This window comes from Euprymna scolopes, chromosome 33 (genome assembly GCF_053919585.1).
Source record: "Euprymna scolopes isolate OS-2025 chromosome 33, ASM5391958v1, whole genome shotgun sequence".
Lineage (NCBI taxonomy): Eukaryota > Metazoa > Mollusca > Cephalopoda > Sepiida > Sepiolidae > Euprymna > Euprymna scolopes.
Window position 1 is genome coordinate 82,457,929 of NC_136514.1, and position 13,991 is coordinate 82,471,919.

The following is a 13,991-nucleotide window of genomic DNA, read 5'->3' on the forward strand; positions in this document are numbered from 1 at the left end:
GGGTATCAAAATCAGAAAAAAATTGTGCTTATTTCCCGATGCCAAAACGAGTTTTTTTTAGTTGTCTTTTTTATTTGATTTTGTTTAAAGCGAAGTCTGCCACCGTTAGTACTAATGATAAAATAATAAATATTTATCGATTTTAAACAATCAGCAAAACTAAAATCTATAGATCATCCCCAACAAGTGTGTTCTTACGCCTGAGAAAATATATGTACATTTAATCTTTTTACAGTAATTGGGGAAAAATAACAGTTCTATAGTTAAACATTTACAGATTTATAAAGAAACGGAACCGGTAACTGAATCGGGAATTTAGGATATAACCTGGATTGGAATCATCCGATCACTAATATATATATAGTTTGTATTATTTCAACCACTGGTATTTTTGTTTAAATCTTTACAAGTTGTTTCAATCGACAGGACAATAAAATTATCCTGCCGATTTCATCAAATAATCTAAGCAAAAAAAAAAAAATAAATAAATAAATAAAAATATTTTGGCTTAGATTGTCTGACGAGATCGTCAGAATAGTTTTATTGTCCTGTCGATTGAAACAACTTGTAATGATTTAAGTAAAAATCTCTGAAGCTGAAATAATAAAAACATATTTAGCTCTACTAACGTATTGAGCACTTTTTTCTTTTTGAAATTTTTTTTACCAAATACACCTCCATATATATATATATATATGGTAGGTATATAAAAGTTTTATCCTTATCGTGGGGCAGGAGGCGTGTATATGAATTGACATCGAGGCCCTTCCAATGTGCATGGGCGGTAGACAGACGTTGGTAGAGTAAATGTGGTATTTTGGTAATGGACCGATGATGAGATAAATGAAAGGTACAAGGCTTGCCAAATATTGTATAGTTAAGAGTAGAATATACACACACAAAAAAAGAAGATATTTGAGCAATACGTTAAAACAATAACAAAGATGGCGGACATGGGGTTGCCACTGTTGAAATCTTGAGAATAGCTCACAACTCGAAAACAAAAAGTAATGATAGAAATCCACCCAATAAATGTTGCATTGATATTTATTGGGTGGATTTCTGCCATTATTTTTATTTAGCTTCGAGTTTTGAGCGATTCTCGAAACATTCAAGGTGGCAGCCTCATATCCGCCATTTTTGTTGTCTCAATTATTTAAGTGCTCGATACTACTTGCATCTCAATAATAAACGCTTTAAAATAAGTTAGAAAAAAAACTTATCCAGGTTATTAGAAGAGTAAATTGCCTTGCCTTTGGCAACATTTATTTGTTATATATTTTGTTTTTTTGACAACTTTTTTCGGTTTGGTGTCTAGAAATTAATACTTCAATCGTTTGGAATGTTTATGCCAAAAAGGCCGGTATCTTCAGACAGCCTGCTCTGATAGCAATGGGGAGGGGGGATTTTTTTTTTTGTTTTTTTTTGCCACCTTGCAATTCCAGCCATTAATCTAATATGATATTTCTACACGTAACTTATTATTGGAATCCTTTGAGATGATTATTTTGTATATTTTATTTATTTATTTATTTGCGGACTGTTATTTTCATCTTCATAGTTATTGTTGGCCAAAAAGTGGTGAGATGACAACAGCAACTATGGGAGGCAGTAATTACTGGGGATACAGTTAAAACGCTCAGCATCCATATCCTGTATCGGTCAACCAACCACAACCACCCGAAGAAGGGCAGAGGATGAGTTAGCCAGAACGGAACACCGTGAAACAACAACTATAAAGATGAGGATAACAATTTGCAAATAAAATTTCTACACATGTTTAAAAAAAAAAAAAAAAGTAACAAAAAAAAAAAAAAGTAACAACAAAAAAAAGAAAATGGAATATACAGATCAAGTTCATAAAGCCGTTTCCAGCATCCCCCGTTCCTTAAATACGGTCCAGTGCGAGGCGGGTTGGTTTTGAATTGATAGAAAGGAGTATCTTCACTCCCAGAAGTGTTTAAAGTCGACCGTAATAACATCAATACCATCTTTTGTCCCGGGGAGGTTATCAGGAAAACCCACCGTAGTCGGCCAGCATTCCTTACAGCGCTTCAACCACTAAAAAACGATTTATATATATATATATATATATATATATATATTGGTTTGACATGGTGAGGGCTGATTTTGTCAGGAGGACACTAGCAACGTTTCCTGTGTGCGTCTGTGTATATGTTACTGAGAGAGAGAGAGAGAGAGAGAGAGAGAGAGGGAGAGAGAGGGGGGGCTGAGAAAGGAAAAACAAAAAAAAAACATAATAAAGTTGAGAGATACAATCTAGCATTTTACCATTCAAGTAAGCCAACCTCAATCAGCCACCACCCGCCCATTTTGCCGGGCCAGTCGGGACGAGACCCTCGGACGACTAGCCAACCATTTGCCCAAGAAAACAAACAGACCGTTTTTTGTTTTGTTGTTGTTCATAAGTCTTTTTTTCCTTGAATGGTATAAATCGTAGGTCGTGTCAAAATGGAAGAAAGAAGAAGAAAAAAAAAAAAAGAAAAGAAAAGAGGGAAGGCGAAAAAAAAAAGATGTGTATCGCCATTCGTCCAAAGAGAGAGAGAGAGAGAGAGGGGGGGAGAAGGGTTTGGAAGGGTGAAGCCAGAACACAATGACAGTGTTGATTATTATTGTAGATTTTTTTTTTTTTTGGTTAGGTAGTGTGTGCGTATGTGTATGCGCCCTCGCGTGTGTGTGTGTGTGTGTGTGTGGTGTTTCCAGGTGAAAAGCGACGACAACGTGGGAGGTAAGAAATGTGGGGTAGTACCAAGTGTTGAATTAGTTGAACGAAACTAAAGAGAAGACAGCAAGAGAAAGTGTGTGTGTGTGAAGGAGAGAGGGCAAGAGAGAGGAACGAAAAATAGTGATAGGGGAAAAAAGAAAGCGAGAAAGTGAAAGAGGAAAAAGAAAGGAGGGGAAGAGAGAGAGAAAGTGAAAGAGGAAAAAGAAAGGAGAGAGAGAAAGTGAAAGAGGAAAAAGAAATGAGAGAGAGAGAAAGTGAAAGAGGAAAAAGAAATGAGAGAGAGAGAAAGTGAAAGAGGAAAAAGAAATGAGAGAGAGAGAGAGAAAGTGAAAGAGGAAAAAGAAAGGAGGGAGGGAGAGAGAAAGTGAAAGAGGAAAAAGAAAGGAGAGAGAGAAAGTGAAAGAGGAAAAAGAAAGGAGAGAGAGAAAGTGAAAGAGGAAAAAGAAAGGAGGGGAAGAGAGAGAGAAAGTGAAAGAGGAAAAAGAAAGGAGGGGAAGAGAGAGAGAAAGTGAAAGAGGAAAAAGAAAGGAGGGAGAGAGAGAGAGGGAGGGAAAGAGAAAGAAGGATGAAAAGAGGAAGGAGAGAGTTTTCTATTAGTTATTGTTGTACCATGTTATTGGGTACATAAAATACTTAGTCAAAATTTATTAAAAAAAAAAACTTTTTTCAGCCCAACTCGGACGATTGTTGGTATAAAATATTTTTGTAATCAAATTACGTCAGTAATAAAATGAAGAAAAATAAATAAAACTTGGATTTTTTTTTTACATATGTAAACTCAACGAATTTTTAATATACAGACTTGAACTTTGGTATGTAGCGTATTCAGACACGTGGAAAACTTAATTGCTTTCACCCGGAAAAAGGGCTGCTAAGGAGGTAAAAATTGAAAAATTAGTACTTGAGAGTCATCGGATTTTTATCTGTTTGTCAACTGTTTTACGACTGCGCATGTGCACGAATCGTTCACATTGTTAAGAATGAGTAGGTTTAAAAACACCTTTTAAAAATCGCGTCAATCTGGACTAACGGTTATCGTACTTGATTCACAGTCCAAGTTTTGGTTTCGACCTTAATTCAAGTATTTTTTTTTTACTTACAAGAAGTGACCTGTTTAGCAAAAAACAATATTCGCATACACTTTCCGTATTTTTTACCCCCCCTTTTTTATAGGAATTTAACGTTTCGTTTAATACTAGGCAACGCCAAGTACATCTAGTACATATATATATATATATATATATATATATATATATATATATATATATATATATAAGTGATAAAACGATTCCAGAATTTTTCCCGATTCCGATACAATTCCAGATTTTGATTCTTTTAAAATCACTAAATATTCAACTAGAAAAGGGTTTGTTTTTTTTTACAAAAAAATTAAACCATGCTACACGCTAGACATGGTAAAATATTTTTCTCCTCGAAATTAAAAAAAAGTTCTTAAACTTAAAAAAAACTTTCTTTTTTTTTTTTTTTTTGCCCGGTGAGATCAATAATAATCGAAACAGTGTCAGTGCTTCGTAGCAAGATATGACTATATTTACATAAAGGAAATAAAAATTATATATATATATATATATATATATATATATATATATATATATATATATGTGTTATAAAAGTGTATGGCAATTAAGCTGCACAGAATATTTCGTATTTCATCCATGCTAGGATTCGTCAGGCTTATATATATTAAGCCTGACGAATCCTAGCATGGATGAAATACGAAATATTCTGTGCAGCTTAATTGCCATACACTTTTATAACACACACATATATATATATATATATATATATATATATATATATATATATATATATATATATATATATATATATATACAGTTGTGCCCGATATTATTCATACCCCCCCTTGAAAATTGAGTTTATTAGGTGTAACTTTGTTAGAATTTATTGTTTACGTCCATATTGATACATATTCTTAATAAACCTCTTCTGATCATTTTCGTCATTTTAAAATCTCGGGATACTTGTAATAAAAGAAATATACAGCTATTTATAAAATCTGCAATGTTCAAAAATAATCATACCCCCTTATTTTTTCAGTATTAATCGAGTTTCTGACTGTTTGTTTCCTGTTTGATTCTTATTTTGAATGCTTTTATACAACCTTTGATTAATTTCATTTCGTTTTTTGCATTTTTCAGAAATTAAAATGATATCAACTGAAAACCAATAAAAGAATAAAAATTATTAGAATGGGGAAGAAAAAAGAGCTTAGTAATGATCTTAGGACTAAAATTGCGAATTCACATAAGGATGGTTTAGGTTAAAAGTCAATTTCCAAGAAATTTGAGGTCCCTACAGCAACAGTACAGAGCATCATCAAAAAATTCCAGAGCCACCACACAACAAACAACTTGATTGGTAGAGGAAGGAAAAGGAAACTGTCTGCTAGAGCCACCAGGAATATTGTAAGAAGTGTTAATGCAAATCCAACCACCACTACTAAGGACATTTTAGAAAATCTGGAGTCTTCTGGCATAAAAATATCAAGGCAAACATTGCAAAGGACTCTGCATGAAAATGGTCTGAAAGGAAGAAGACCAAGAAGGACTCTATTGCACACCGGAAAACACCTTGCAGCACATCTTAAGTTTACTAGGAACCATGTGAATTCTCCAGAGTCCGTTTTCTCAAGTATTTTGTGGACTCACGAAACAAAAATTGAATTGTTTGGCCATATGGATGCTTCTTACGTTTGGAGGAAGAAAGGAGAAGCTTACAACCCAAAGAACACCATACCCACGGTGAAAAATGGTGGTGGTAGCCTAATGTTTTGGGGCTCCTTTTCGGCTAGTGGTCCAGGTAGTTTGGTCAAGATAGATGGAACCATGAAGAAGGAGCAATATTTGGAGATACTCCAGAAAAACATTAGACAGGATGCGGAGAAGCTCCATTTAGGACCAAACTGGGTCCTTCAACAGGATAATGATCCAAAACATACTGCCAAAATAGTCAAGAAATGGTTTGAGGATAATCAAATTAATGTTTTGGAATGGCCTAGCCAGAGTCCCGACCTGAACCCTATCGAAAACCTCTGGCACATATTGAAAACTGAGGTTAAAAAGCGGAAACCTAGAAATTTGAGGGATTTGGAGAACTACTGCATTGAAGAATGGTCAAAAATCAGTGTTGATGCTTGTAAAAACCTTGTTGATAAATATCCAAAACGGTTACAGGCAGTTATTAAGAATAAAGGGCATGCTATTGACTATTAGTAAGAGAGGTATGAATAATTTTGAACTAGTGCCATTATTGTTTTTCTTTGTATAATGTTTCAAACTTGCATAATTTATTTATTTGTTGAGTTTAAATTAAATGCTTATGCTTGATTTATTGTTTGAAATCCCTTTAATATTGTCTACCTTCTGGTTTGAGCAATAATCTTATAGAAATCTCAAAGATCCGAGGGGTATGAATAATATCGGGCACAAGTGTATATATATATATATATATATATATATTATTTACCAACATAATGTGCCGTACACGATGGCAGGTGTTGATGTCCCTAATTTTCGAGAGTAGAATCTCTTCTTCAGACGATAAAAGAAAAAGAAACGTGTTCGGCGAAGCTTTCCTTTCTGTTTTATTTATTTCCAGAGTCAGTGTCGAAGTCTGACTGTCAAATCAATTTCCAGGATACCATTGTGACGAGTATTAAGCATTGTCAGAAATTATTGTAGCTTTGTTTTTTCAAGCTGGTCCGAAAATCAAATGTTTGTTCTACTCGGGGTTTTTTCGGAATCAATCATTGTAAGATTACAGCATTATATTTACAATAAATCCCTGAACTACTTCATCAACATCGCCTATTTTAATATCATGAAATAATGAGAGAGGGGTAAGAATCAACCAGAGCAATTAGTTCTACCTGGTGTTGTCCAGGATAAACAAAAGATGTAAGATTAAAGTATATCTCTTCTCAGACGATTGACTTCATCAACCTACTTGCTAAAATGAGGGGGGGGGGTATAGGGAAGAAATAAAGAAATGGCTTGGACCATCTTAACTGTTTTTTTGTTTTTTTTAGAAATGTATATGACGTGACATGACGTCACAAGAAATTGTAATTTTTTTTGTTTTTCTAAAAACAAAAGGTGGGGTCGCATGCATGACGCGACAATATTCATAAACGTTTTGTTCTAGCTGGGGATAGGGCATCCTACCGGATGTCAGACATTCACCCACTAACTCAGACATTCCAACCAAGGGATCCCCTTAAGATTCTTACTGACCCTTTTGAAGGTGCAGTTGTTTGCATCTCTCTTGCACTTGGTTCACCGGGTATATTTGATAGGTAGGTTTTGAATTTTTTTTTTTTATGAGTTCCATTGCTTCTATAATTATCGGAATAATGGAAATCTTCCTAAGATTCCACTTTCTTTTCATGTCGTACTTATAAGATCATGGTATTTCGTTAACTATCCCCTCCTAGCTCTGTTTAATCCAGCATCGTTATGAATACTAACTTCTACTAAGGTTGCTTCTTTCTTCTTCTTCTCGTCCCATATCACTAGGTCAGGTTTAATAGCTCCGTTTTCTACGCAAGTAGCTGCAAGGAGTGGATAGTCATCGTGGATGGTGTGTGACTTATTTCCAACTGTTTTTTTTTTTTTTTTTTTTTTTTTTTGCGAATGGAAAATAATCTGTCACTTGTCACTAATGATTTTAGTTTTATTAAAAAAAAAAAAAAATTTTATATATAGAAACAATAATAAAAATACGAAACTAAAGCTCCCTAAGAGCAGCTAAATAAAACCGGCTGATTTTTACGATACCCTTTTGAAGGGCTTGTCATTTTAATGGCACATATGTACAAGGAGACCATAGTCGCCAGTGTTGGGAAGAAGGGGTGTTGTGTGTGGGTGTTGTGTATGTGTTTGCGTGTGTATTTGTGTTTTATGCATGTGTATGCGTATTGCAAGTGTGTGTGTGTGTGTGTGTTTTGCATGTATGTGTATATGCATGCGCGTTGTGGTATATGTATGTATATTGTGTTGTGTGTGTAAGGTGGTTAGAACTGAAACGATCGTAATACTCCTTTAACAAAACCGACATTTTTTTCTTATTTCGGCCAACAAGACGTCGAGGGCGGGGTGATAAAGAGAGGGAAGGTTGCTGCCTCCGCGGGGGTGGAGGGAGGATAGGCTGAGATAAAGTGCCAAAAATCAAGGGCCTGTCAAAGGCGACCGTCGTCAGTGAGAAATATCTACGCTTCCAGGTACTTCGGGTGATGGGCGTGGGCGCACTTGTGCAATCACTCTCACCCCGGGTAGCGCGGGCCAATACTGGCGACGAACAACGACCAAGACGATAGATTGGAACACATGCCGAGTGAGATAACACAACGACTGACTAAGATCACCAGTAGACGATTATATATATATATATCATTAAATAAAATAGACGTTTTTTTTTTTTTTGTCTATTAATTCTGTTTTTGATCCTTTCCAACTTCCGGTAGGAACTGGCTGATGTAATCACCATATTGATGCTCGGGTGTTTTGGAGGTGTAAAAGAGTGGACCTGGGAGCAATGGCAATTAAAGAGTGGCTCCACACTCCCCAAACCCCACAAGCTGGGGCCTCGCCACTGAATATAGTTTAAGCTCATATCCAGGACCCACGTCATAGGGGGAATGAAATTAACTTTGGCTGCAAGCCAATTTCTGCGTTTTCCTCCAATATGTTGGGGAAAACCAGCTCCCCATATAAAGAAGAGTGCCCAAATGAATAGCAATTGTCTGATATAAGGAGTTTCCTCCACATTGATCAAAACTGATTGCTTTTCTGGACCTCTGGCACAACTGCCAGGATGCATGCATTTTCTACGGATTCAGTTTCACTTACATACGGAAAATCCAAACAAACATGCAGAAATTTTTAAAAAATTGCGGAAATAATGTGTAAAAGCCGTTTTGTAAATCGTAGATATTATAATCTAGGTAGCATATAAAGGGCTCTAAGAAAGAGTAACCGCCCCAAGCGCCACTCCCAAAAAAAGCCTTTGCCAGACATACTCAAAAAATGCACACACACACATTTTGCCTTATATATATATATATATATATATATATATATATATATATATATATTTTTATTTATTTTATTAATCATTTGTTCATATTATAAGCTCTATTTCCTTTTCGGTTTTGTTGAGCTTTTACATCTGGTTGAGATTACTTTAATATTTATAATTATAATATATTTTAAGTTTACCATTTTGATTACCTTAGTAAACTTATTGTAATTTTTATTTCTTATATATATATATATATATATATATATATATATATATATATATATTGCAACACAAATTTTTACTGGACATAAAGAATACGATTTTCAAGGCCCTTTTAAGACATTTCCAATATTTTCAAGGATTTTTCAACATAATAAAAAAAGGGGCCTTTTCAAGGCAAAAGCTAAAAGCCAAGGACTTTTTAAGCCTGTGCAATTTTTAATATAAATATCAAGTGTCTATTTAAATGTATGTATTTATGTATGTATGTATGTTTCGCAAAAACTTTCGACAGAGGCGACGGGTTTTCACAAGATCAGTATCATTTTGAAGCTCGACCCTTCAGATGACAAATATTGAAAAATTAATTCCTTTCATCCTCAACTGGGCACTTTTATACAGGGACGGGTAGCTTTTTCCGCCAATATTTTCGAAAGTCATCGCCTCTTTTCGATTGTCAAGCCTTAATTTAAACCTACGTCACTTCCGGTTTGGCAATGGGCGCAACAGTTAATGCGTCACGTTTTTTTTTTTTGCACTCTTTTCCTCCTTTGCAGTATGGGTTCGAGCCTGCCTGCCTACTACCACATTTTTTTATTTTATTTTGCTCAACACACACCTCCAAACACCCGGGCAACGCTGGGTACCCATGCTAGTCTTCTAATAAATACATTATGTATGTGTGTATGTACGTATGTATGTACCTACGTGTGTGTGTGTGTATGTATGTATGTATGTATGTATATATGTGTATTTTTTAATCCTTTTTGGGGGTCAACGGCCAACTAGCACCGTGTGTGTTTGTGCGTATGTGTGTGCTGGGGTGGAGAGGGCTCCCGTAAGCCGTAGTGAAGGCAACCTTTCTAGGAGAAGCAAATCTCTGATTTAAAAAAAAAACAAAGCGGGAGACCAGTACCCGCATTAAGCTGGTTTGCAGTTTAACTTGTTGCTGGCTATCTTGCTCTTGCTTGTTGCTGGATCTCAACATTTTGAACCGAGAGAGAAACTTAGCTGTCGTACAAAGCTAAGACTCTGCAACACCATCTTTGTATAGATACTCCCTCAGGCATTTGTCTATAAAAATGTTCCTGTGGCGATGGAAGTAATTTTTGGGCTCATGGATTTAAGTGTCTGAGGGAGTGGCACTCGTCTGACAAGACGTTGCAATCATCATGTATGTGTGTGTGTATGTGTGTTTTAATTACGCAGATCAGCAAATTTATTATTTTGAGGCGTTTAAAAATAAACCCACCCCACTAAAAAACACTTGAAATGTGAGAAATTGATCCGTTCTTCTTGACAGAATCATTCTACAACTTGAACCGAAAAACCTGAGTATTTTGAACTCTTGAGAAGGTTATTCCCCCTCCCCCCCCCCAAAAAAAAGTCAACAGACGAGAGTTCGGAAGAGATTCATTGAGGGCCAGACATTTAAGGAGGATAGGAATTACTTATACGTTTAGCAATGGGGTTAGGCATTATTAGGTCACAGGTGCACAAATCGTAACCTATCCGGTCCTCCTCCCAGGAATTACCCCTCTCCCAATTTTTGTTCCTCCGATATTCGTGAACTTCAACGTTTAATTAAGAAACAGTTTCTTTTAGTAAGTACAGGTTTGCAGTGGCTGTCTTCAAAAAATACCACGTGACCTAAGTTTTTATAGGCCAGAAATTTGGGACTGTTTAAATACATCAGTACATAAAGTGTTTATAACAAGTCATTTTTTACTTTAATTATTAAAGAAATTTCCGAGGGATTCATAAAACTAGTTCAAAAATGACCGATTTTATTTTCCGAAAAAAAAAAGAAAAAAAAGAAATCTATTACATTTTTGCCCCAAACTAAGCACAGTGCCACTTTGATGTAGGAGGCTACTATCAGGGACATAATTTGCAGGAGTACTATGAAGGGAGTTGAGCAGCAAGATGTCTGTTCACATTATACTTGAACTTCTGCATGTCAATACAGTTAGGGAAGCAGGAACCTGGAAGGGAATTCCAAAGTCTAGCAGTTCTGGGGAAGAAACTATTAGAATTGGGAAAGCAGGAACCCGGAAGGGGATTCCAAAGTTTAACAATTCTGGGGAAGAAATTAATAGAGTAAAAGGCTTTCTGGCATCTGTGAAGGGGTGGGACTTTGCTGCTTGTCGGGTTTGTCGCCGTTATTTACATGGAAGGGGTACAAGGGTTTGTAGTTCGTCAGAGCATCCACCATTAAAATATATTGTGAGCAATACCCTCGACAAACAGCAAAATCCAATCCCTACACTGATCCCTAGCTTTCTCCCTCAGACTGCTGCACTTTGGAATTCGCTTCCGGGCCCCTGTTTACATTACTCTTGAATTTACATCTCACTGCCAACTCCCTAAATAGTATCCATGCAAATCTGGTCCCAAATAGTAGCCCCTCATGACTGTGGCTCTTTGCCTTGTCTGGAGTGAAATAACAGTAAATGCAGACTCTGTAAACAAAGAGACGAAACGATAAACCATATAGTAAGTGAATGCAGCAAACCGGCCCAAAAGGAATACAAGAACACGACCAAGTGGGAAGGGCAGTATACTGGGAATTATGCAAACAACTGCATCGAACGCACATACAAGTGGTACAAACATAAGCCGGCAACAGTACTTGAAAACGAGAATCACAAAATCCTAGGGGACATGGACATACAAACGGATAAACCCATCCAAGCAAGAAGACCGGATTTCATAATAATTAACAAGAAAGAAAAACCCTGTCAAATTGTAGACTTTGCTGTTCCAACCGACCATAGAGTGAATATCAAAGAAAAGGAGAAACGGAGCAAATACACAGAGCTAGCCAGAGAGCTGGAAAGGATATGGAAGATGAAGAAAATCAAAATAATACCTATAATAGTAGGAGCACTAGGAACAACCCTGAAAAATTTTGAAAAAAGAATGGGAGAAATTGGAATCAGAGAAATGACTGGAAAAATACAACGAACAACAATAATGAAAACAGTTGAAATATTAAGGAAAACCCTTGAATGTGGAGATTAACACACACGAACTACAAGCGCAGACCAGACGAATTGCTGCAGAGACAAAACATGAAGCGCTACATGGAACTAAGAACATTGAAGCTGCATACCTATAAGTTCTCTAACCCCACCCCCATACCATTACCACATCACTGTCCCCTTCCCCCCCAAAAAGAAGAGACCAAATAGCCAAGTAGTCAAAGAGGAAGGGAAGACCGAAGAGTAAGCACTAACCAGACCTCCACTGTATAAGTGCGAAAAGAACTGGGACCTTGGGGAAGCTTCTGGCCACTCAAATTCCAGTAAAGACCAATGACCACTGCCAACGAGAAATCAATGGCAAGCAGCTGTTGCGATAATGCAAATTTATTTGCGAATGTTATTGAAAGAGGTGGACAGTACTGGAAAATCTGGGGAGACTTGTTGTCACTCAGCTTCCAGGGAACACCACAGGCTGTATTCAGTGAGATCTTTGATGACCTGTGTGAAAGCTCCTTGTGAGCCAATAAAAACTATAATGTATTGTGGACTAAGTCACTGTGGGGAGGTATGTGAAACTTCCTCTTACACAATGGGTCCACAACTAGAGCAGCCAAGCAATCGAGTGGATTGAAAAATGGGCGATTTTACTGATTCCGATGCCCAGAAAAATATGAGAGTTTGAGACATTCATTAATCTTCATTCAATCCCGGACAATGTCGGGTCTTCCTGTTAGTCTTCTCTATATAAATAAAATGAACTCATTTTTTCCCGTCTGATTTCGACATTAATAGGATTAAAAATCAAGATATTTCATGCAAATATAATATGCACAAACGGCAGAACAATATCTGAGGTGTGTTATAGGTTTATTATTTCTCAAATTCCTCGATAATCTTAGATTTCTATACTTTTTCTGCTGAGAAGTCACGGCCAAAATCGGTTAAGATCAATGGAAGTGGTAAAATATTTTCTCTCTAATAAATTCCTCCTCCCCCTGCCACCACTTAACACCGTTTGGGGATCGTTCACAAGGAACAGTTGAGAAGAGAACACCAGTTTGGCTTCGTAGTTCTTTCATGTGAAGTTATTTAAAATCACTAAACTAAGCTGCAGTGCTCTGTGGCGTAGTGGTTAGCGTGCTGGACAATTCACATTATATATTTTCACGTTCGCGCCGACCTACCATAGTCGGTTTTTTTTGGTTTTTTTCCTAAACAACTGGAATGGACTTTTCTTGGTGGCCGAACTGTTAACGTTGCAGATGTTTTTTTTTTGTTTTTTTTTCACACTTTATTTTCCTACTTTTACTCATGACTCCGGGTTTGATCCTTCCTACTTACCTACCATAACATTTTTTACCCCCCCCCCCCGTCCCGGAAACAAACACTCGCGCAACGCCGGGTACCCCCGCTAGTATGGAATAAAGTTCAGTTTAATCTTTCAGTTTAATCTTTGACATTTTTTTTTTTAAAATGAACAATAAATGAATTTTAATCTTTTGAATCAACTGTTTAATTCTAACCCTAACCCCTTTGAAGTTTTCCTTCTTCTTATATTATTAAACAAGTTCACTTCCAGATAAAGCATCGTCGACATGGCCTGACAAATACGGACGCCTTAAGGACGTATTTAGTCCTCTCACAGCGCAAGAAATTAAGACACCAGGGTCGGAAAATCGGAAGTCTGCAACCTAGAGCAAAGGCGCAATGATCCGCAAAAAAAGTGCCTGGGAAGCCCCGTCGGCATTTCCCAGTAAGGGCGCCTCGGGCGATTGGCAATAAACTAACCTTTTCTCAAAGAGAGACGACAAGGCCTGCGAGGGTGAACCTCCTAGAACTTCACAGGAACAGCATTACACCACAATCAACGGATACCAGATCCTTAGAGGAATGCTCTAATTTCTGTTGATTTTTGGGGCCCACCCGAGAATTAAAATCCCTAGTCGCTCTAAGGAGACGCGGAGTAAACCCACAACCCA

The 13,991-nt window shown here is 36.8% G+C and overlaps 1 protein-coding gene across 15 annotated transcripts in view; it reads right to left on the reverse strand.

The window, feature by feature from the left end:
• LOC145258331 (transcription factor 7-like 2) overlaps positions 1-13,991 on the reverse strand; it is a 764,652-nt gene that overhangs the window by 335,783 nt on the left and 414,878 nt on the right. The window lies entirely within an intron of this gene.